Source organism: Ornithorhynchus anatinus, chromosome 5, assembly GCF_004115215.2.
Source record: "Ornithorhynchus anatinus isolate Pmale09 chromosome 5, mOrnAna1.pri.v4, whole genome shotgun sequence".
Taxonomy (NCBI): Eukaryota; Metazoa; Chordata; class Mammalia; order Monotremata; family Ornithorhynchidae; genus Ornithorhynchus; species Ornithorhynchus anatinus.
Window position 1 is genome coordinate 73,090,306 of NC_041732.1, and position 25,860 is coordinate 73,116,165.

The 25,860-nt window shown below is 44.2% G+C and overlaps 1 non-coding gene across 1 annotated transcript; it reads left to right on the top strand.

Moving 5' to 3' along the window:
* The first annotated feature begins 1,990 nt into the window (after positions 1-1,990).
* Positions 1,991-2,128, top strand: LOC114812716. The gene has a single exon (XR_003760367.1). It is a non-coding gene; the product is annotated as a small nucleolar RNA SNORA7 (small nucleolar RNA).
* The last annotated feature ends 23,732 nt before the right edge of the window (positions 2,129-25,860 follow it).

Genomic DNA, 25,860 nt, shown 5'->3' on the forward strand with positions numbered 1-25,860 from the left:
CTAGCCAAGGCCTTCAACCAACAGCTTCTCTGACCTGGCAAATTTTCTTTTGTCTATTGGATCCTCACTCTTCCTCCTGCTATTTATAAATATTTTTGGGGGCATCCCTACTAAAAGGTGTAAGCTCCCTGTGGGCAGGAACCAGATATCTTGCTTCTGTGGTGCTTTCCCAGTCACTTACCCCAGCCCGTTACACTTGGGAGGTTCTTAAATAGCATTACTGATTCCTCTGACAAAATTTTTATTGGCTAAGGCAGTCACATGGCCTTCTAGTTTTCTGTGGAATTCACAGATCATGTTCTTGAGGTTTATGAAATTCGCCTCTTCATCCCCTTAAATTTCACCTGCTGGGGGGCTCCTAGTAAATGCCCCTTTTATTCCCATTGACAGACTACCTGCTCCCTAGATAATGGGACAAATGAAAGGGCGATTAGATTAATTTCCTCCTAATCACAGGGGAAGTTAGAGCCAGGAACGGCCATAACAATGAGTGAGTAATTTAGACTTGTCTTCCGTGATGACAGAGAAATCCATATGACAATTAAAAGAGCTCTTCCCTGAGGGCTTCCAGAGCCCTTTGATTAAGTTGCTCTGTATGTGCAGAGCGGTGACTGCTGCAAAGAGCCATTTGTGGGCACGTGGCAGACGGGGCTTGAGGTCACAGTCCAGCTCCCGCCAAAGGGACCTGGTGGGCCTACATGGGAAGTGAGCATCTGGTTTGTTTTTTTCCCCTTAGTTGTTTTGATTGCTTACAATAGACCTGCTTGATTTTCCAATCCAGTAATCCTCCCACCCCCAATAATGCCATTCTGGATGGGATACACTGCATGCAGGCCATTTTGGAGGTTTTTATAAAAGAACTCAGAGGTTCTTGTTTAAGCCTGGGAAGTTTTTTCTGTCCACCTCTACCTGTTAGTTTAGAGCAAATTATAGAACTTCTATAGTAGCAGTAATAGTAGCAGTAATAGCAATAGTAGAAAGAGAAGTTATGATAAAGGTATTTCTTGAACACCCAGTGTGTCTGATGTACTGGGGTGCCCTGGGAGTCAGGAGACCTAGGTTCTAATCCCAGCTCTTCTGTTTTCTTGCTCTGTGTCCCTGGACAAGTACTGGGCTTCAGTTTCCTCATCTGTAAAATGGTTATAACTGTCCTCCCTCACCCTTAGACTGTGAGTTCTATGTGGGAGAGAGCCAATGTGCTCCATGTGTGCTGGGTCGGGGATAAAAGCTGCTCTCGTGTGTCCTCGGAGTCTTCCATCTCCACCAGGACAATCAACCAGTTGAATTTATTGAGCATTTACCTTATGCAGAGAATTGTGCTTAGCGCTTGGGAGAGTTCAATGTAAAATTTCCCAAAGTACTGAGGTAAGTGCCACCTTCTTTCCTATCATTGAGGGTCCCCTACTGTGTGTAGAGCAGTGTACTAAGGGCTTGGAAAGTACAATTAGGCAATAGAGACAACCCCTGCCCACATCAGGCTTACAATCGAGAAGGGGGGAGGCCGACATCAAAACAAGTAAACGGACATCAATATAAATAAATAGAATTATAAATATATAGAATAAATAGAATATAGATATATAGAATAAATAGAATTATAGATATATACACATTCCAAGATATGTAAACGTTTTCAGCATGTACCTGAATGTTCTTGTACTCCTTCCTTCCCCCTGAGACTTTGAACCCATTTTATCAATTTGTTTTTGTTATGTTTTAATGTTTCATCACTCCTGTTGTGTCTGCTTCCAATCTACCTTCTCCTACTTAAACTCTTAGATTGTGAACCACCTAAGGGCCAGGACAATGTCTGATTCCCACCTAAGGATTCTCTCCAGTGTTCAGTACGGTGCTCTGCACACAATAAGCACTTAATACTTACCACCAGACCTACTATTCTTACTACTTCTGCTCCTACTTCTACTTCTTCTATCACCACTGCTACTATTACGGTATCTCATCTGATTATTTAGTGATTACCTCAGAGCTTTCCCTCTCAGGGTTGCACCTGGAGATTTTGCAGTACTCTACCAGTCTCTACTACAAGAGGAAGAGTCAAGCAGAAACGTGTCCATTCCATTCCCAGCTTGGGCAGTGGCTAGCGAGTGGAAGGCAATCTGCTACCAACTCACCCGTGCTGGGCAGCAGTGGCATGGGAGAGGGTCGAGGACGGAGACTCGAGTTTACCGCATGGAGGGAGGCAATGGTAAACCACTTCCGTATTCTGACCAAGAAAGCTCTATGGATGCGCTACCAGAACGATTGCAGATGGCGGTCGGTCGTTCTGGGAGAGATGTGTCCACGGCATTGCTAAGGGTTGGAGATGACTCGACGGCATAAGACAAGACCTCAGAGTTTAGTACAGTAGTTGGCGCATAATAAAAGCTAATAACTACCACAATTTTATTATTACTCAGCACATGGGAAGTACATTAGAAACAAGGAGATTGTACTCTAAAGCAGATGCATAAAAATATTTGTGAATGATGTAATAAGGATAAATAATTGACTTAAAACTGATTATAATAATAATAACTGTGGTATTTTTCACTGCTTACTATGTGGCAAGCACTGAACTAAGCTCTGGGGTAGATACAAGATAATCAGGTTGGACACAGTCCCTGTCCCACATGGGGCCCACAGTAAGCCAGAGAGAGTAGGATTTAATCTCAATATTACAGATGAGAGAAGTGAGGCAAAGAGAAATGAAGTGATTTGCCTAAGGTCCCGCAGCAGACAAGTGGCAGAATTGGGATTAGAATTTAGGTCCTTTTGACTCCTAGCCTGTACCCTATTCACTAGGCCACACTGCTTCTCTATATTATTTGGGGTCACAGTTCTGCAAGGAAGGACTCAAAAGCATTCTGTTGAGACTGTGCATCCAGGGTGCTTTTCCTGAGTGAACACATCACTCTGCTCTCTCCTGATTGGCTAAAAGTCGGGCAAATGGACAGCTGCTTCCTTGGCCGACTTTGTGCTGAACTCCTTACCGTGTTGGTTGCCCACTTGGACTCTGGCCCTTGAGATCCCCTTGCCTTGATCATCACCATCTCCTTCTTACTTAGACTACAAGCCCCATGTGGAACAGGGACAATTCCCGCCTCAAATATCTACCATCTACTCCAGCACTTAGTGTGGCAATTGGCACAGAGTAGGTGTTTAACAAATACCACAGTTATTATTGAGTGTATACTGAATGCAGAGCACTATAGTAAGTGCTTGGAAGAGTTCAAAAGAATGAGAAGACGTGGTCTCTGATCTAAAGGAGCTCCTTCTTAAGGCGTATCTGCCTTAAGTCATCTTGAAGGCTGAATTTTGGAGAGGAGAGAGGGAAGGCCAAAAATTCTTTCCAGGTCATCCTACACTGAAGCTGATGTCAAGGTTGCTGCGGTGGGAGCTGGGGAGAGAGATTGAAGGTTAAGTCACCCCACCCCAAGTTGGGGTCCTCCTTGGCTGGCACCCTTCTCACTAATGCCAGTTTGGGGCCTGGCAGGCGTGCCTTATGCAAATCTGAGTTAAAAATATAATTTTCTACTGAAAACTTCCTAACCCTCTCATGGAGCCTGAAAGAAAATTAGCAGTTTGGGAAGTACCCTGGGATACATCTTTCCAAGCTTGAATCAGTTGCCTAGCCCTTAAACTCTTTGAACAGTTCTAATTTTAGGTTGGGCTCCCACAGGTGTTTAGAAGTCTAATCAGGGTCATGCATTTTCTAATTCAATGTGCTCTTTATTGACCATCTCTGAAAAACTCGGGTGTATTTCCCAGGCAACTCACAGCCTGCCGCCCGGAGTTTTCTTTTAATGGCCCTGACCTATTTTCTAGGCTAGCCAGGCAGTCTTCAAGGACCATTTTGCAACCGGAGAAAACCGCTCTGTTTTTTGGTGGCTTCCCAAGTTTTATAAACTGGAACGTTCAACAACCTGTCCAGTGATCAGCCTGACCATCTTTTACCTGGTAGACCAGCTGTCGGGGGCAAGTCTTTTGTTTAGAGACAATCCCTTTAATTGTTTGAATCACAAGCTCTTGCAAAGGGAGTTGCAGGTTACATATATGGCCAGAGCTTGGAGAAGCTGATCTGACATTGATGCTACTATATTCCCTGGTTTGGTCCAGGCCAGGGATCATAGTATTGTTGACTGCTATTTTGATACCTCAGGTGTGGGTCAAGGTATACTGGTCAGTGATTTGGGAAGTATATTTGCACTCATGCCCAAGTAGACTCCACCTTAAGGCAACCCTCAGATTTTAGTCTACACTAGCATAACTGAAATTTCGGTGACTTTGGGTAAGTCACTTAATTTCTCTGTGCCTAGGTTTCCTCATCTTTAATATGGAGATTTATTAGTTGTTCTTCCTTCCCTTTAGGCTGTGAGCACCATGTGGGACAGGAACTGGATTCAACCTGCTTATCTGATATCTATCTCAGCACTTAGTACAGTGCATAGTACTAATGGTATTTATTAAGCGCATACTATGTACCAGGAACTGTACCAAGCGCTGGGGTGAATACAAGCAAATAGAGTTGGACACAGTCCCTGTCCCCTGTGGGGCTCACAGTCTCAATCCCCATTTTACAGGAAACTGGGGCACAGAGAAGTGAAGTGATTTGCCCGAGGTCACAGAGTAAACAAGTTAAAGAGCCAGGTCACATATTAAGTGTTTAATACATGCTTGACATATACCAGAGTTATTATTATTATGCGGTCCTTCCAAAATATACTGAGGGAAGCCTCTGCTCCTGAATGCACACTGTCAAATTTTTTTTATGGTATTTGTTAAGCATTTACTACATGCCAAGCATTGAACTAAGTGCTGGGGTAGATTACAAGCTAATCAGGTTGGATGCAGTTCATGTCCCTCATGGGACTCACAGTCTCAATTTCCATTTGACAGGTGAGGTAACTGAGATACAGAAAAGTGAAATGACTTGCCCAAGGTCACGGAGCAGACAAGTGGCAATGCCAGGGTTAGAACCCAGATCCTTTTGCCCCCAATGCCCATGCCCTGTCCACACTAGGCCACACTGCTTCTCTTTTTTGGCTTTGCCTGATTTTGTTACTCATCTCTTGAAAGCTAAACCCCCAAACTTCTAGACCTTCTCCCTCAACCGAAACCCAACTACACAGGATGAGGAGGTGGCAGAGTGGGATGGTGGTTTTCCCCTGGGGTCCGGTCAGCAGTTTGATAAGCAGGAGGGGCATTCCTAGCTGAAATGAACCTCAAACATCTTCAGTGAAGAGAAGTGAAAGAATACTTCAGTGAAGAATTTGCTTACCTCTCTCTTCAGTTCCCTCATTGGTAAAATAGGAATTCAGTGCCTGTTCTCCATCTAACTTAGACTGTGGGCCCCTTGTGGGACCTGATTATCTTGTATCTACCCTAGTGCTTAGTACAGTAGAGAAGCAGTGTGGCTTAGTGGAAAGAGCCCGGGATTGGGAGTCAGAGGTTATGGGTTCTAATCCTGACTGCAATTGTCAGCTGTGTGACCTTGGGCAAATCACTTAACTTCTCTGTGCCTCGGTTACCTCATCTGTAAATTGGGGATGAAGACTGTGAGCCCCACGTGGGACAACCTGATTGCCTTATATCTACTCCAGCGCTTAGAACTGTGCTTGGCACATAGTAAGCGCTTAACAAATACCAACATTATTATTATTATTACAGGACTTGGCATATAGTCATAAAGGTATTTGTTAAGCGCTTACTATGTGCCAGGCAGTGTACTAAGAGCTGGGGTGGATACAAGCAAAACGGGTTGGACACAGTCCCTCTCCCATGTGGGGCTCACAGTCTCGATCCCCATTTTACACGATGAGGTAACTGAGGTTCAGAGAAGTGAAGTGACTTTCCCAAAATCACACAGCAGACAAGTGGTGGAGCCAGGATTAGAGCCTATGACCTTCTAACTCCCTAGCCCATGCTCTATCCACTGCACCATGCTGCTTCACATGTAGTGAGCGCTTAACAAACTCCAGTAAAAAAAAAAAAAGCACTTAACAAATACCACAATTTGTTATCTTTGAGGATGACTAGCGGACATCAGATGTGGAGTGGGACTATAATGTCCATCAGTCATCCAGTTGGGTCAGATAACTGTATCCTAGGGATAGGTTTTTGGTGCCAGTGCCTCAGGCTTAGTTTGGTTTGGGTTCGTTCTCCAAGGAGATCTTATCTCAGGAACTTGAGGCAAAACTCTCCCTTCGGTATCATCCATTAAAGCAATGCCGAGGGATCAAAACAATAGTCCAGGCATTCTGGGGTCCTGTTTCTGACTAAGGCTCCAGGGCATTTTGAGGGACTCTGTGACCAGATCATCGGCATCCTAGCACTTGGCATCATCCTTTGGCACATAAAAAGTGCTTAATAAATATCATCTATCATTACTACTTCAGTACCTCTTGAGATGAAGTTGAGCTGCTAAACATTTTTTTTTCCCTGTAGGTTGGTACATTTTAAAAATGATTTGCAAGGATCTACTCCCATCCACGCCACCATATTCAACTACTTCTATTATTTATTCAACTACTTCTATTATTCCCGAGTCTCAACCCAGGCAAATGTAAACAAATTCACTATGTCTATGTACAAAGTCAAAAACTCAGAGACACAGTTGGTGAGTTGTAGTAAACTGAAATAACCCAAATCTCAAGAGCGTCTCTTTATAGAAAGAGTTAGAGTTTACATTAAACCCCCAAAATATTTCACTTGTTAGAAGTTTGTGAGCCTTAGACTGTAAGCTCATTATAGGCAAGGAAAGTGTCTTACCAACTCTGTTGTATTGTACTCTCCCAAATGCTTAGTACAGTGCTCTGCACAAAGAAAGCATTCAATAAAAATACAATTGATTGATTGATTGCCCTCTTGGACATCCATCCCACTGGCTAGGAATTAACCATTTTAGGGATGGACTATCTCACATCCCTGACTCTTCCTCTCTCACTCCCTAACTTTCCCCCCAGTCTCCACGTTTGGACTCCTTGTCCACAAGCCTCATTATTATCGTTTAGACTATGAACCCATTCCTGGGCAGGGATTGTCTCTATCTGTTGCCGAATTGTACATTCCAAGCACTTAGCACAGTGCTCTGCACGTAGTAAGTGCTCAATAAATACTATTGAATGAATGAATGAATAATCAGATTGGATACAGTCTCTGTCCCACACAGAACACAGTCTATCTTATCCCCTTTTTAATGATGAGAAAACTTAGGCTTAGAGTGGTAAAGTGACTGGTTAATATCTCTTTCACCCTCTAGACAGAGCAGCAGCGTGGCTCAGTGGAAAGAGCCTGGGCTTGGGAGTCAGAGGTGATGGGTTTGAATCCCGGCTCCACCTCTAGTCAGCTGTGTGACTGTGGGCAAGTCACTTAACTTCTCTGTGCCTCAGTTACCTCATCTGTAAAATGGGGATTAAGGCTGTGAACCTTACATGGGACAACCTGATTACCCTGTATCTCCCCCAGTGTTTAGAACAGTGCTCTGCACATAGTAAGCACTTAACAACTACCAACATTATTATTATTAGACTGTAGGTTCATTGTGGGCAGGGAACATGCCTACCAGCTCTGTTATATTGTACTCTTCCAAGCGCTTAGTACAGTTCTCTGCACACAGTAAGCGCTCAATAAATGATTGATTAATCCACTCAGCAGGAGTTATTTTCAATCAATCAATAAATACTATCGATTATTTGGCAGATGCCCGTGGGCTAATGGAGTTGACCTGCCTCAGGCTGATTCACTAAAGGGACCCAGAGAAATGCAGCCACCAGGACTCAAAGGGAGGAGGAGGAGGAAGGAGGAGGGTCAGGAGGAGCAGGAGGAGGAGGCGGCTAGCAACATTGTAATGGTGGCCAAAAGTCCCTCTAGGGTCTGTTGTTAAAGACCACTCCTGCAACTTTGACTGTTGAAAGATTTTGTTGTGGACAGAGAATGTTTGCTGTGTTTCAGTTGTACTTTCCCAAATGTTCATTACGGCTCATTGCACCCAGTGGATACTTCACAAATACCATTACTTTCACTCCCCTCAGATTTGCGAGGGTTCTGGTAGACATGATCTTTCCCTGGAGAGAAACCAATGCCTCCCATCCTCAGCAGGGATTTGTGCCAAAGGTCCTGGGAAGAGCCGGGCGTGGGCAGGTTTGCCCCGGGGAGGAATGTCTCTTGCCAAGCTTGGATCCTTTCATTGGACAGTAATTGCTTCTCGACGTGGATTAATTCTGGAAAGAAGTTAACGAGTTGTGCAGTTTTCTTTCCTCGTACATGGTAAGAGAAGAGCTCTGAGTTTAATGAGTCTGAATTCTGTTTTATTAAGCACAGCTCCCCCCGTGATTTAAGTCTGTTTTTACCTTTCGAATGGCTTTTAAAGGCAGGTTAGGGCATAGAGAAGCCTATTCATCTTTGCAATGCATTTGGTTTCTTTTCATAAATTGGGACTCGATTGCATTTTAAGGGAGTGGAAATTGGATCTAACTTTTTTTTTGTTTAATTGCTGAAGCCAATTAGCTGTTTCAATGCTTAATCATGGGAGAAGTGCTCACACCTACACCTTCCAAATAAAATCCTCTTGCAAAATCCTTTCAACGGAAGCACTTTCAATCGCCTCCTACCTTACCGCTCTTCTTCCATTCGATGACCTGCATGCTGGCTTCCTGTTACAAACTTCCCCTTTGAAATCTGGGCACTCTCATGAGGTCAAAAATATCGATGTTGTTCGGCCTGCAGTGGCAACTTGCTGAAAGGGATCGAAACCCCATGGGTGGGCTGAGCCAGCGGGGTCTTATTGACCCCAGGAATGAGTCTAAGCCATGATAAGGAGAGACAGAGTCTGGTTGTATTAGGTCTTCCTCATCATTTTCTTTGGAATTTCAGATAGCTGCATCAGCCTCCTCACTGGCCTCCCTCACTCCAGCCTCTCTCCTCTTCAGGACATGCATCAATCTGCTGCCAGGATCATTTCCCTAAAGCGTTACTCTGCACATATTTTCTCCACTCATCACAAACCTCCAGTGGTTGTCCATTCCTATCTGCAGCAAGTAGAAACCGCTGATCGTTGGTTTTAAGGTACTCTACCGGCTCTCTGCATCTTTCTTATCAATCATTCAATCAATCAATCATATTTATTGAGTACTTACTGTATGCAGAGCACTGTACTAAGCTCTTGGACGAGTACTATATAGCAACACTCTCATCTCCCACTGTTTATCAGCTTATACTTTCTGTTCATTCAACAATCACATCCTCACTCTGCCCCATTCACAATTCTCCCAGCTCTGACCCCTTACCTTGCTCACTCCCCTCCTCCTCTCTGAAATTCCCTTCCTCTTCCAACTCATGACTCAGCTCTTGTCATATTTAAAGCTCTCCTAATAATAATAATAGTACTTGTTAGGAGCTTACTATGTGCCAAGCACAGTTCTAAGCGCTAGGGTAGATACAAGTTAATCAGGTTGGACACAGTCCCTTCCTCACATGGGACTCACACTCATCTCCGTTTTACAGATGAGATAACTGAGGCACAGAGAAGTTAATAACTTGCCCAAGGTGACACAGCAGACTTATGGCAGATCCAGGATTAGATCCCAGGTCCTTCTGACTCCCAGGCCCATGCTCTGTCCATTAAGTTACCCTGTTTCTTCTGAAATCCTATCTTCTCCAAGAATCTTCCTCAATTAAGCTCCACCTTTGTGTCCATCCAACAAATGCCCTTAGCACTTATTTCTAGACTCCTAGCACTTAGACATATTCTTGACTTATATTGTTAGACTTGTTTATCTATTTGACCTCAATTCTCCCACTGAACCATTGTTTCTTTTTTTTCCCCAACTGTTGATGAATGGCTTATATCTGTCAGCCTACCTTGTTAAACCGTATGCTCCTTGATGGTAGGACCATGTCTGGTATCCTATTGTACTCTCCCAAGCGCTTAGTACAGAGTTGGGCACACAGTAAGTGCTCAGTAAAAGCTATTGATTACTAGTGATTGAAGCTCAATTGAAAGTTAAAGAAGGCTAAGTTTAGGAATTGCACTGTCTCCTTGATAGGTGGCCCTAGTTGTAATTATTAATGATGGTGAGTTTGGCAAAGAACTCAGGACTGGGTGTCAGGAGTTTTAGGATTCCAAGTTAGCATGGCCCAGTGTTAAGAGCACGGGCCTGGGAGTCAGAGGATGTGGGTTCTAATCTAATCCACCTGTATGCTGTGTGACCCGTGGCAAATCACTTTACTTCTCTGTGCCTCATTTATCTCTCTGTGAAAATATGGGATTAAGACTGTGAGTCCCACGTGGGACCACCTGATTACCTTGTGTCTACCCCAGTATTTCAAACAGTGCTTGGCACATAGTAAGTGCTTAGCAAATACTATTATTATTATTATTACTTTCAAGTTCTCTGCCACAGGCCTACTGTATGAACTTGGTCTTTATTCATCTTTTAAATGGGGATAAGGTAGACTATGAGCTCTGTGTAGAACAGAGATTGTGTCCCATCTTACAATCTTGAATTTACACCAGTGTTTAATGGACAGTAAGTACATAAAAATACCATAATAATATTATTAATAAAAAAATTAGCCATTATCCTACAGCCAAACATAACACATCTTCATTTTGGAAGTCCAAAAGGCAGCCAATACCCAGTCTCTCCAAGAATCCTGTTATGATGGAGATGGAACTTTGGGGTGGATAAACCATTGGTCTGATCCAGTAACAGCCTTACTTTTGGTCCTTTTCTAGTTTTTTTTAATGGAACTTATTAAGTGCCTACTATGTGCCTGGCACTGGACTAAGCGCTGGGGTAGATACAAGATAGTCAAGTTGGACAATGTCCCTGTTCCAGATAGGGCTTACAACCTAACTCAGAGGGAGGAGGATTCAATCTCCACCACGTCCCCTGAATTCAATCTCCACCACGTCCCCTGACTCCCAAGCCTGCGCTCTTGCCACTAGGCCATGCTAACTTGAAATCCTAAATCTCCTGACACCCAGTCCTGAGTTCTTTGCCAAACTCACCATCATCAATAATTACAACTAGGGTCACCTATCAAGGAGAGACAGCATAATCCCTAAATTTAGCCCTCTCTAACTTTCAGTTCAGCTTCAATCACTATTAACAATAGCTTTTTTCTGAGCACTTACATTGCACCCACACTGTACTAAGCACTTGGTAGAGTACAGTAGGATACCAGACACGGACCTACCTTCAAGGAGCATACTGTCTAACAGGATAGGCTGACAGACACAAGCCATTCACCAACAGGTTCTTTGACTCCTAGGCCCGTGATCTTTCTACTAGGCTATGCTGGTCTTAAATTCTTATGTTGAAGTCTGATGCATCTTCATGTTGGATGTCCAAGAGACAGACATCATTTGGTATCTTCAAGTGATGTGTTGCCATAGAGACAGAATCCTGGGCTCAATGGACCATTAGTCCGACTCAGTAATGGGGTTGCTCTTAGGCTTAGTTTGTTATGTTTGCCCCTTTGTGTAAATTCTACAACTGGCCAATTCTTCTTCACATCCTCTTTTCCTCAGATAAGCTCCCGGGAGATGAATATCATCTTGACCCGGTGAGGCTTGTCTTGCAGAGTCTCCAGCAACTTCAATGTACTGTTCATGTTGCCAATGAATGTCTATTTCCAAATTTTGTCTAGAGCACCAAACTTGCAAACACAGTGAGAACTGCCTGTCTGTGGAAATCGGCTTTCTCATTTGAGGTCAAGGGAAGAAAGGTTGAAATGATCACATGAAATTCAATTTCCATCTTTCCAGATTCCACTGTGTTTCTAGCCCAACGCAAATGGTTTGGCTAATTAGCTTTCTTGTCTCCTCTAGCTGATGGTGCACTCCTAGTGGGGTACAACGGAAGTCCCCTGTTTTAGATTGGTAACTAAGTGAGAGGTCTTAAGAATATTGGACTCCCTAACTCCCTCCATCATTTAATATTTAATAATAATAATTGGGGTATTTGTTAAGCACTTACCATGTGCCAGGCATTGTGCTAAGTTCTGGGGTAGATACAAGATAATCTGTTTGGAAACAGCCCCTGTCCCAAATGAGGCTCACTATCTTACTCCCCATTTTACAGATGAGGTAACTGAGGCACAATCAATTTAAGTGACTTGTCCATGGTCACAGAGCAGCCAAGTGACTGAGCTGGGACTAAAACCCACTTACATTGACTCTCAGACCCGTACTCTTTCCACTAGGCCATGCTGTCTTCAACATTCACTTGGGAATTAAAAACAGTGATGACTTTTGTAGAGAGAGAGCCCTGCATTTGCTTTTTAATAAAGGGAAACGGTTTTGTCCGTGTCTACCTTGCTCGAGGCCCCTGTCAGAGTCCTGAAAAGAATTTCTAATTTTAGAACTATGAATTATGTTTTCCATGCATTACTGGAGGTCAATTAAAAAAAGTGGTTACACTTTTAGTGGAACAACCATGATAGGGAAATATGATTGACCGGATAGTAGCATTTATATACTAAATGTGGATGTGAACTCCTTGTTTCTCTCTGGGATGGAAATCGATAACGAAATAGAGTTGCATAACATCAAATCAATCCTGAAAAGCTCCCGAATTCAGTCTCAGCTGCAGAAGCATTATGATAGAGAGATGTGAAGGCGGTCAAAGTTTATGAACCAGTTAATTTTTTGGGTTTTTCTGGAATTTGGCTCAGAGAGCAGGCAAATCTCATAGAGTTTGGGTTTGATGGCAGATTTGTTCAAAACCTTCTTCTGTTCAGCCTGAATGGTCAGATGATGTTGATGTTCTGTCAATCATTCAGTCCTATTTACTGAGTGCTTCCAGTGTGGCAGAGTACTGTACTAAGTGGCAGGGAGAGGAGAAGCAGCATGGCTTTGTGGAAAGTGCCCAGGCTTGGGAGTCAGAGGTCACGGGTTCTAATCCCGGCTCCACTACTTGTCTGCTGTGTGACCTTGGGCAAGTCACTTCACTTCTCTGTGCCTCAGTTCCCTCATCTGTAAAATGGAGATTAAGACTGTGAGCCCCATGTGGGACAATCTGATTACCTTGTATCTACCCCAGCGCTTAGAACAGTGCTTGGCACATAGTAAGCGCTTAACAAATGCCACCATTATTATTATTATTACAATATAATAGAGTTGGAAGACCATTCCCTGCTCTCAATGAACTTACAATCTACTGTCTACAATCAACAGTCTAGTCAGGAGGGCAACCATCACACTGGTCCACTGAGCATCCTATTTTCCCTGTTTGGGTCCCGCTACTGGGCTGGATGGACCACTGGTCTGACCCATTATGAGCCTTACTTTTGGCCTTAAGATCCTATGTTCGATGTTGCTCATGTGGATTCACATCGCCAGAAGGGTCTGTGATCAGAAAATGTTAAGCGAAGGCATTGTAGTGTCGAGATGTTGCTACCCCTTCTCTTTCTCTTCTCAAGTCACCTTGTGGGGTTGAGGATCTATGCCAATAGGATTAGGCCACCTGACTTTGGGAAGTGACAACACACAAGACTTGGCCCTTCCTCCCTTGGAATTCCTTTCTGGGGCATGAAGTCACATCACTTGCAAATCCCTAGTTCTTTGGGGAAAAAAGTCATTATTCACTAAGCTGCACCATCCAATTGCACCATCCATTAGGTATAGGAAACTCAGGTGAATCTGACATAAGTGGCTGGATCCAGCCCAGCCCACTCCGCCACCACACTTCTTCTTCTCCTCTGGACTGTGAGCTTTATGTGGGACAGGGACTTCATCCAATCTGATTAACTTGTAGAATTCCCAGAAGCACAACTTAATTACTAATAATAATCATTGTGATATTTATTAAGCACTTATATGCCAAGCGCTGTGCTAATCACTGGGGTATATACAAGATGATTATGTTGTCACCGTCTCTGTCCCTCAGGCTAAGTAGAAAGGAGAACGGGCATTGAATACCCATTTTTACAGATGAGGAAACTGAGGCCCTGAGAAGTTAAGTGACTTGCTTAAAATCACACAGCAGGCAAGTGCTAGAGCCAGATTTAGAACCCAGGTCCTCTGACGTTCAGATCTGTGCTCTATTCACTAGGTCATGCTGCTACTCAGATCAATTAATTATTGGTATTTACCACGTGTTTACCCTTTGCAGACACTGCCCTGCACCAATGCCAGGTCGCTCGTGTATACAGAGCACTGATGGCACAGAATGCAAAAAAACAGCCCCTGGGAAAGCAGACGGGATTTTAAAATTTGGTGTTTAAGTACTTTCAAGTTGTCAAACACTGTGCTAAACAGGGTAGATACAACATAATTAGATCAGATAGGACTCACAGTCTAAGAGGTAGGGAGAAGCAGACATTATTTACTCCATTTTACAGACTAAACTGAAACCCAAAGAAGTTAAGTGACTTGCCCTAGGTCACACAGCAGGTCAAGTAGGAGCTGAATTAGAACTCATGTTTCCTGACTTCCTGCATCAGGCTAGTTATAGGAAACTCAGGTGAATCAGACATAAGTGGCTGGATCCAGCCCAGCCCAGTCCGCCACCACATTTCTTCTTCTCTGGACTGTGAGCTTTATGTGGGATAGAGACTTCATTCAATATGATTAACTTGTAGAATTCCCAACACTTAGTACGGTGCTGGACACATTGAAAGTGCTTAATAATGGTGATGATGATGATGAAAATAATGATGATAATAATAATAATAATAGTGGTATTTGTTAAGCACTTACTATCTGCCAAACACTATACAAAGTACTGGGGTAGATTCAAGATAATCAGATTGAACACAGTCCCTGTCCCACATGGGGCTCAAAATCTTATGGGGAGGAGAAAAGGTAATTAACTCCCATTTGACAGATGAGGAAACAGACACAGAGAAGTTAAATTACCTCTCCAAAGTCATATAGCAAGGGAGTAGTGGAACTGGGATAAGAACCCAGGTCCTCTGATTCCCTGGTTCATGCTTAATAAATATAATAATAATAATAATAATGCATTTTAAGGGAGTTTCCTCTCCTTCAGCTGGAGGGGAGGAAGCTGTAGAGATGAGAGTTTATATAGGGAGAAAGAAGCAGGAGGCAGAACTGCAAAATAACTTCCTAATGAATGCTTCCTCTTGTTCCTGGAGAAAAATCCCTCTAGAATCCCCCTCCAAGGCCCAGGGTGCCATTTCACAGTCCCAAGATGTTAATGACAAGATTCGGGCCCTAACCCTGTCTTTGGCCAAGGGAAGGACCCAAGACACTATGGCTTTGTCTCCTTGTCCTTGCCCTCTGCAAAGAAAAGCCAGCTCAAAACATGAACTCCCTCCTATGCCTAAATTTTTAATGTTGTACTTGCTGAGCTTGGCATTTTCAGAAATTCATGTCATGGTGACTTCCCAAGCAGTGCTTTGCCTTGCTTAATCCTTGGCCCAGGAGAAGAAAGGCAGGGCCTAGGATATTCCTCAAGGGTTCAGAGCCTCAGGAGAGAATTAGACAATATGGAAGAGAGGGTTTTAGCCCCAGATACACATTTTAAAGAGAACAGGGTCTGAAGAGTGGTGGTGAAATCTGCTAATGATGGAATCTCCCACTGGGAAGGCTGGAGGGGCCTTACCCTGAGACTTCAGGACTTGTGCAGGCGTGGCCTAGTGGACAGCACATGGGCCTGGGAGTCAGAAGGACCTGTGTTCTAATTCTGGCTCCTCCACTTGTCTGCTGTGTGACTTTGGACAAGTCATTTCACTTCTCTTTGCCTCAGTTCTCTCATCTCTAAAATGGGGATTAAGACCATGAGTCACATGTGGGGCAGTGATTGTGTCCAACCCAGTTTGCTTGTTTCCACCCCAGTGCTTAGTACAGTACCTGGCACATAGTAAGCACTTAACACATTCCTCAATTATTGTTATATTATTATTATTATTCCAATCTTTGTGGTTTGCACAGTCAATCACATTCTCTGGTCTCTCCAGTCACCTTTCCCACCTAGTGCTGTGAGTACGTGGGAGAGCAGGGGTACAGCATATTGCAAAATGCACTCAAAAGGTTTTTATTGGTGGGATCCAAAGTGAGGGGATATGAACATGGAATGAACCCAGGTGTATGTAGGGGGACAGAGGCTGTTTGCCACCTGCTTAAAGTGCATCCACCTTAGTGCTTAGCACAGTGCCCACAGTAAGCACTTATGCATAGGATAATGATTACCCAGAGAGATCTCAGAAAAAAACCCCTAAAATGACTGCGAGAAAAAGGGGGCCTATTTTCCAGAGAACTGACCTTAGCTGAGCTTCCACGGAGCCTGTCTGTATTCTAGAGGAGAGGGACGGAGTTAGAGCTGGGATAACGTAATCACGCACTTCAAGGATGAAAACACTAAGGTGAGCAAGGAATAATTTGTACCAAGGAAGTCTAACGGGCAATAATGAAATGTAGTCTTTTCTTTCTGGATCATAAAATTGACTCATAGAAAACTTCACAACCTTTCTGGGGCTATGCTTGGATGTATGTAAACCAGCAAATTGTGGGTCAGCCAAGATCTCCCATGGCTGAATGAAAGACCAAACGATAAGGTCTCTGGAGAATGGAGCTTATTTCTTTGTGTTCAACCTTATTCAGTGCCTAGTACATTTCTCCTTGACTTTATTTTTTTGTTGGTCCTACTCCAGAATAATTCACCCTAGTGTCCTGGACCTCCACCTCCTGTTTCACTGGTTTGCAGGCACCCTGAGCATGGAATGGCACCTCCTCTTTCTCACCTTTCTTCTCCCTCTTCCATTCCTCTTTCTTCTCTCTCTTTATTGCCCACCCTCTTTTGATCCTGGACTCCTGAGGAAACCTTTTTATGGTATTTGTTAAGAGCTTCAACACTTAATAAGAATAAATAATAAAACTATGTGCCAGGCCCTAGCGCTTTCAGGCCCTGTACTAAGTGTTAGTGTAGATACAAACTAATCAGCTTGGACAGAGTCCGTGCCCCACATGGGGCTCACAGTTTTAATCCCCATTTTATAGATGAGGAAACTAAGGCACAGAGAAATGAAGAGATTTGCCCAAGGTCAAAGCAGAAGACTATCAGAGCCAGGATTAGAACCCAGGTTTTTCTGACTCCCAGGCCCGTGCTCTATCCATAAGCCCTTGCTGCAGCTTCCTCAGTTAATTCAGCACACCCCAGTTGCATTGATGAAACAATCACCTTTTGCATTTTATTTCTTCCCTCAGCACTTTTGTGCATATGTATATTTTTATTTGTCTTTTTATTTGTGCATTCAGTTATTGATCCAGCTATTTTCGTCCTGATACATTTATATTACTTGCCTTTCTTCCTCCTGCTCTCATTATTTTATAAACCATTTATGTTTGTGTGGCCTCCTCCTTTAGGCTCTGAGCTCCTTGAGGGTAGGGAATGTGTGTCTCGCTTCTGTTGTACTCTTCCACATTCTTGGTACAGTGTTTTGTGCTAAATAGATCAATCAGTCAATCAATATTGAACGCTTACTGTGTGCAGTGCACTGTAATAAGCACTTAGGAGAGTACCCTATAACAGAATTGGTAGACAAGTTACCTGGCCACAGGAGCTTACAATCTCAAGGGGAGCTTACCGTCCAGCTCACAGTGGATGCTCAGTAAGTGCAAATGAATTGACTGAATGATTGAAAACAGTACCACCAGTCCTGGTGGAAAAATCATGGGCCTGGCCAGAGGACCTGAATTCTAATCCTGATTCTGCCCGTTCCCTGCTGTGGGAGCATGAACAGTGCTCTACTATGTTAGACCAGTGATCCAACCGGCCTGGTATTCCATCTCCTAAAGTAGCAGCGAAGAACAATTGGAGGAACACTGTGATGATTGAGTCTCTTGACATCCACACAGGATGTAGTGGATAAAGCATAGGCCTGGTAGTCAGAAGGTCCTGGGGTCTAATCTTGGCTCTTCCACTTGTCTGCTGTGTGACCTTGGGCAATTCACTTCACTTCTCTGTGCTTCGGTTATCTCATCTGTAAAATGGGGGTTGAGACTGCAATCTCTCCCCTTCTAGACTGTGAGCCTGCTGTTGGGCAGAGATTGTCTCTATTTATTGCTGAAGTACACTTTCCGAGTGCTTAGTATAGTGTTCTGCACACAGTAAGTGCTCAATAAACATGATTGAATGAATGAATGACAGGGACTGTGCCCAACTTGATTTGCTTGTAACCACCTCAGTGCTTGGCACATAGTAATAACCCTACTGATACCAACAATGAATAAATAAATATTCTTAGGGATGGACCACACAACATCCCTGACTGTGATGTTTCCCTCTCCACCCCTGACTTGTTCTCTAGCCACTCACTATGGTCCCCTCATCCATCAGTTCATACAGACCATTCTTGAACCTACAGATAATGGAGGCCAGCACGGATTTGGCCAAGCTTCATCGTGCGTTTATGTCCCCTGAGAACCAAATCGAACCCCCCCACCTCACAGAGAGGTTCAGTCTATCTAGACTAATTGCTTCCTCTCGGAACTCCCCGCTAACCAGGCCTTAACTGACTCATCCCTCGCCTTGTTGTCCTTAATGCTTTCGACTCGAATACATTTCCTATCTTGTTAAACCTGCCCTCCGGCCCAGCTCGCAATTAGTTCTGGAAACTCGATTTCAGAATCAATTATTCGAAGCCCAAGCTTGGCCGCCATGCCGGGATGGGAGCGTGGAGACCTCGAGGGCCTGATCCAACGTGGGAGGAACTGCTCACAGGAAATGCCAGGACTCTACTCTGGGAATGCCTAAGGGTGTTTCGGAAGTGATCAGACAATGGAATTTAATCAGATCCTACTCTGGGCAGAGCCCTGTAATAAGTGCCTGGGCCAGGACAGTGCAAAAAGTAGACATGATGAATAAATCAATCAATCGTATTTATTGAGCACTTACTATTTGCAGAGCACTATAGTCAGTCAGTTGAATTTATTGAGTGCTTACTGTGTGCAAAGCACTGAAATAAGCGCTTGGGAGAGTACAATATAACAATAAACAGACAAATTCGCTGCCCACAGCGAGTTTACAGTTTAGAGGGGGAGACAGACATTACTATAAATAAATGAAATACAGATTTGTAGATAAGTGCTGTGGAGCTGGCGGGGGGTTGGGGGGTGGATATACTAAGTGCTTGGGAGAACACAATACACAGAACTAGCAGACATATTTCCTGTCCACAATGAATTTACAGTCTAGAATTTACAGTCTGATTCTTGACCTCAGTGAGTTTACAGCATGGCATAGTCAGTAGAGTACAGGGCTGGGAGTCAGAAAGTCATTGGTTCTAATCCTAGTTCTGCCACTTGTCTGCTGTTTGACCTTGGGGAAGTTACTTCATTTCTCTGTGCCTCAGTTACCTCATCTGTAGAATGAGGATTCATGTGGAAAAGGGGCTGTATCCAACCCTATTTGTTTGTATCTACCCCAGAGCCTGGCACATAGTGAGCACTTAACAAATACCATTATTACTACTTAGTCTAGGCTGGGAGACACAATCTAGAGGAGGATAAAAATGAGACTTTGCTTAGAAGCGACTCAGTAGCCTGATCTTTCTAGAGCCATCAGCCAGGATGGCCTGGACTGAACACTGGGATCCCGGATCTGTCACTTGTCTGCTGTGTGACCTTGGTCAAGTGAATTAACTTTTCGGTGCCTCGGTTCCCTCATGCATAAAATGGGGATTAAGATGGTGAGCCCTATATGGGACAGGGACTGTGTCCAACCCAATTATCTTGTATCTACTCCAGTGCTTAGAACACTGCCTGGTACGAAGAAAAGGCTTAACAAATACTATTATTATTATTATTGGGATGATATTGGTTTGAAGGTAGCTTATCCTGGAGAAGAGAGGGCAGAGGGTCATCTCGATGTCTGCCTGAAAGTTTAGTTTGGAGGTTGGTGGTGCTTGAATTTCCCAGAGGATTGAACTAGAGGAAATGGATTTAATTAGTTTGGAGCATAAACTCTTTTCGAGTAGGGAGTGTGCGTCTTGTTTCTGTTGTATTCTCCCAAAGGGTTGGCCCACTGCTTTGCACATAATAGGCACCACTGATTGACTGATTGAATTTGCAGCAAGAGAGGGTTTGGCTAGACACTGTTTTTTAGGCTGTCAGACTGAGTTTTAATCATTGGCGCTGATGCCCTCGGAGGCTGTAGAATCTCTACCCTGGGAGAGTTTTCAAAAAAAGGTAAAGTCACCTGACCTGGATGGTTCATTACCTGGAATCAGGGGGCCTGAACGGATCAACTGCTGGGACCTGTCAATCTTCGTGAAACATCATCTCTTCTCCCTCTGTTTTTAAAAGAGTATTTATTCAGCATTTTGTGCTCAGGACTGGGTGTAATCCATAATGATCTGACTGGACACAGTTCCTGTCCCACCTGGGGCTCACAGTTTAAGAGGTAAGGAGGGTGGCATTGTCATCACAGTAAGAGGTAAATAGTCAGCACCACCACCCTCCCTCCCTCACAAGCCCGTCACCTCTGCGTTATCCTCAGATCTTCTATCTCATTAAACCCACATATTCAATCTACCATCAAGTCCTGTCAGCTCTACCAAGACAACATGGCTAAAATCCACCTTTTCCTTTTCAAACTGCTGCCTTGCTGATCCAAGCATTTATCCTACCCCTCCTTAATTATTGCATCAGCCTCCTTGCTGACCTCCCTGCCTCCTGTATCTCCCCACTCCAGTCCATCCTTCAATCTGCTGCCTGGATCATTGTTCTACAAAAATGTTCAGTCCGCTTCCCCATTTCTCAAGAACCTTCAGTGGTTACCCATTCACCTCGACATCAAACAGAAACTCCTTTCCATTTGCTTTAAAGCACTCAATCACTTTGCCTCTTCCTAATTTACCTCTCAGATTTCTTACTACAACCCAGTCCACACATTTCACTTTTCTAAAGCCAACAGTACTCACTGTACCTGGATCTCATCTGCCTTACACTGACCCCTAGCCCACATCCTGCATCTGGAATGGAATTCCCTTCCTGTTCCTCTTCATTCAAAAGTATTTATTGAGTACTTACTATTTGCAGATCACTGTACTAAGCGCTTGGAATGTACCTATCTGACATCACTTCCCCTACTTTCAAAGCCTTATTAAAAGCATATGTTCCACAAGAGGCCTTCCTGACTAAGCCCTCATTTCCTCTTCTTCTATTCATTTCTTCATCACCCTTGCACTTGGATTTGCACCCTTTATTCATCGCATCCTCAGCCCCATAGCTGTGCATATGTACATATCTGTAATTTATTTATATTAATAAACATCCATGTTAACTCACACTGTATGTTTATACTCATCCATATCAGTATATTCACTATACATTGTTTATATTTATATTGTTTATATATTTATACATTATATTATTCATATTTATATTATTTAGTTATATTTCCTTCTCATTTTGGACAGGGAATGACTCTACCAACTCTGATACATTGTACTTTCCTAGCACTTATTGCAGTGCTCTGAAGACAGTAAGTGTTCAGTAAGTTCACTGGATTGCTTGATTGAGCGCAGGCATCTTATCCTAATTTTGCAGATGAGGAAATGGATGTTTGCTCATCTCCCTCCACATCAAACAAAAATTCCTTATCCTTGGCTTCATGGCTCTCATCAGCTCTAGCTTCCATTTTTGTTCTCCTCCCCTGTTATTCTCCAGTTTGCTCTTTGCTTCCCCCAGGCCCAACCCCTAAATCCATCCCTCTCTTTCTTTCCTGCTTCCAATCCCTTGCTTTTACCTTCCCTTTAGCCTGTGATCCCCTTCACTCCCAAATTTACCAGACCACAGCAATTCCCACCTTTATAGCCCTCCTAAAATCTCACTTTCTCAACTAGTTTTTCTCAGTCAATTCCCACCACTCCAAATTGTTTCATTTCACCCACCCTCTGCACTGCACTGCGCTCATTCTATTTTAGTTCCTTAAAGGCGGGGAAAGTATTTACCAACACTATCTCTGCCCTCCAGGAGTTTACAATCCTGCTCCCTAAAGTACTTGTGCTTGTTCATCTCCACATAATCATAAGTTCTTGAGGACAGGGAACTTCTTTCTGATGTACTCTCCCAAGGGCTTAATATTTTAATGCAATGCTTTGCATTCAGAAGGTGCTTAATAAATACCACTGGTTAATTGTTGTATCAACTATTGAGAAGCAGCATGGCCTAGTGGATAGAGCAAGGGCCTGCGAGTCAGAAGGTCGTGGGTTCTAATTCCAGCTTTGCCTCTTGTCTGCTGTGTGACCTTGGGCAGGTCACTTAACTTCTCTGTGCCTCAGTTCCCTCATCTGTAAAATGGAGATTAGGACTGTGAGCCCTCTGTGAAACAGGGACTGTGACTAACTCAATTATCTTGTTTCTCCCCCCAGTGCTTAGAACAGTGCCTGACACATAGTAAGCGCTTAACAAATACCATAATTATTACTATTATTGTTAAGTCTTGTACTCTCTCAAGCATTTAGTCTGGTCATCTGCACAGAAGAAGCCCTTAGTAAATACCACTGGTTGGTTGACTGACTGATTGAGGCCCCGGGCTGCTTGGAGGTTCTGTCCTGCGTCTTTGCCCTTTAAATGGTGTTGAGCCTGAAAATAGGGCTGGGCAGTGTAATTAGCGGGCTCCTCCTCTCGGGCCTCGTTGGCACGATGCCCCAGCAGACGGGTCTCAGCACTAGCTCTGCCAACTCAGTGAACAGGAAGAAGGGAATCATCAGACTGGCGGACAGCAGCCTTTGCCCGGGTACTGAGCAGATGTCCAACAGATCCAGGCTTCCTGCTTGTCTTGATGCACCTGGAGACCTCTGGGTTCCTTCTCCTCATGCCGTAGGGGGGTTCTTTTTGAGCTGGCATAGAGTATGCACCCCAGTGCTTAGAACAGCGTAGCTTAGTGGATAGATCATGGGCCTGGCAGTCAGAAGGGCTCTGCCACTTATTAGGTGTGTGTCCTTTGGACAAGTCACTTCACTTCCTCTGTGCCTCAGTTACAGCATCTGTAAAATGGGGATGAAGACTGTGAATCCTGTGTAGGAAATAGACTGTGCCCAACCTGATTAGCTTGTATCTACCCCAGCGATTAATACAGTGCCCGGCACCTACCTAGCATTTGACAAATACCATAAAAAAAGAAAACAAATCCAAAAACAAATATCCAAATTATCAGTATTACCCTGTAGACTGTAAGCTCTTTGTGGCCAGGGATCACATCTCTCAACTATATTGTATTTGCAGTCCTTAGGACACTGCGTGACACATAGTAAGTGCTTAACAAATGCCATATAAAATAACAAACACAAAACCCCCCCAGAGGAATTTTTCCCCATTCTACAAATGAGGAAACCTAAGCACAGGGAAGTGAAGCAACTTGCCCAAGTTTGTACGGCAGACCAGTGTTAAAACTGGGACTAGAACCTGGGTCTCCTGAGTTCCAGCCCCGTGTTCAATCTCCTGGAGTGCTTCTTGACCCACCCAGTCCTAGCCTGGGGGCCGAGGAACTCAAAGGCTGGTTTTTTTCACCCAGAAATCCAAGAGCAGAGGGGAGGCAACAGAGGTCCCTGAATGACAGGGACCCACTCCACTTCTCACCTAGGTATTCTCTCCCAGTGTTTAGTACAGTCTTCTGCACACTGGGACTAGAACCTGGGTCTCCTGAGTCCCAGCCCCATGTTCAATCTCCTGGAGTGCTCCTTGACCCACCCAGTCCTAGCCTGGGGGGCCGGGGGACTCAAAGGCTGGTTTTTTCCACCCAGAAATCCAAGAGCAGAGGGGAGGCAACAGAGGTCCCTGAATGACAGGGACTCACTCCACTTCTCACCTAGGTATTCTCTCTCAGTGCTTAGTACAGCCTGCTACACACAAGTAGAGCTCAGTAAATACTGTTTCTACTAAAAGGTGGTCAGTGAATTGTCCTAAGGCATGAATATTCTGCTCCCTGGCTGGGTCACCTGACTGATGGCTCCTCCAGGGCAGGGACTGTGACTTTGGCCTTAATTGTACATTCCTAAGTGCCTACAAACTGTCAGTACATCCTCAGCCTTTTCCATTTTCTCTACCAAAGATTACTCTGCTCCTTCTCCAATAAGATCCATTTTTAATTTCAATATGTTTGATCACCAAGCCCAGCATCCTGAGGTGAGATTCCAGCCAGCTATCTATCCCCCACCAACCTCACCTCCTCCAGTTTGGGGGTGGGACACAATGGGGCCAGGGGTTAGGACAGGAGGCCAGGGAATTAGCTGCATCCTGTTTGTTTGCTGGGTTTATGGTACTTGTTAAACACTTAATATGTGTCCGACCCTGTAACTGAGGTAGGTACAAGTCAGTTAGGTCGGACAGAGTCCCCATCCCAAATGGGGCTCACAGTCTTACATAGGAGGGAGAACAGGTATTTAATCCCCATTTCACAGCTGAGAAAACTGAGGCACAGAGAAGTTAAGTGACTTGCCCAAGGTCACACAGCAAGCAATTGGCAGAGCAAGTGGCAGAGTCAGGTTTAGAACCCAGGTCCTCTGACTCCCAGGCCTATGCTCTTTCCACTAGGCCACACTGCTTCTCTAAGCAGGTCTGTCCCCCCACACCCACTTACGGCCTCCCATCATGGAACAGTCTGTGTTAGCTTCAACATCCAAACAACAGCTTCTAAATGAACCTTTCAAGACATGCTCTGACTACTTCAATTAGAGGCGATTATTAGTTCTCGAGTGCTTGCTCTTGAAAACCTCATTGAGAGCTGAAGCCGAGGCTGCGCCCAGCTTGCTGACGGGAGCTCGGATCAGTGATTCTCTCCTGTGGATTAGTTGGTCGGTTTTCTACGGGTGACTCTTAATCTCCTGGGATGAAGTGTTTTTCCACCAAGCATCATCCCAGCAACTTGTCTATATGTTGGAGATCTAGAGTACAATAAAATAGAGTTGGAAGACACAATCTCCCCCACAGAAAGCTTATAGTCTAGAGGGTCTTGATGAAAGCATTTGGGTCACAGTGATGGTGTTTATGAAGCACTTGCTCTGTCCCAAGTACTGTTTCCTGGGAGAGGTACAAGGTAATGGGATCAGACACAGTCACTGCCCCGCAAAGTTCCTGGTCTGAGAGGGAGGGAGAGCAGGTATCTTATATTTGTTTTGCCTTTGGAATGACTGAAGTCATATGACTTGCCCGAGGTCACTCAGAGCAGGCCACTGGCATAACTGCTACTAGACCCAGATTTCCTGCACCTCGTCCCGCTCTCTCTACTAAGTTGTGTCGCTTTGGGAAAAATGGAGGTCCCTTCCTCTCCTATTTAAGAATAAAATATCTGCACAGACCTCAGTGGAAACCTTAACATAGGTGCCGCTGATTTTCTGGGCTTTGCTAACTGTTGGATAAGCAGTAATTGCTGTTTGGTGTGGAACGTCTAAGAATAGTGCCCAATCCCTTGTTAGATATCTTGTAGTGTGGCCTAGTGGAGAGAGCACGGGCTTGGGAGTCAGAGAACCTAGGATCTAATCCTGACTCTGCCACTTGTCTAGTATGTGACCTTAGGCAAGTCACTTCTCTTCTATCCCCTCACTTCCCTCATCTGTAAACTGTGAATTAAGACTGTGAGCCCCACAAAGGAGATGGACCGTATCCAACCTCATTACCTTGTATCTACCCCAGCTCTTAATTACAATGCCTAGTACATAACAGTGCTTCGCACATAGTAAGCATTTAACAAATGCCATCGTTGTTATAATAAGTGCTTAACAAATACCATAAAAAAAACTACCACTCAGCATCTCCCCAGGAGAATAGAACGGGAGAACAGGAGTCAAATATCGGGTTGTGGTGTCATTCATTGCTCACCCAGTTCTCCAGAAATTCTGAAACCTTTGAGAGAGTGAAAGAGCTATTGTGGGCAGATGCCAGGTGGTGGC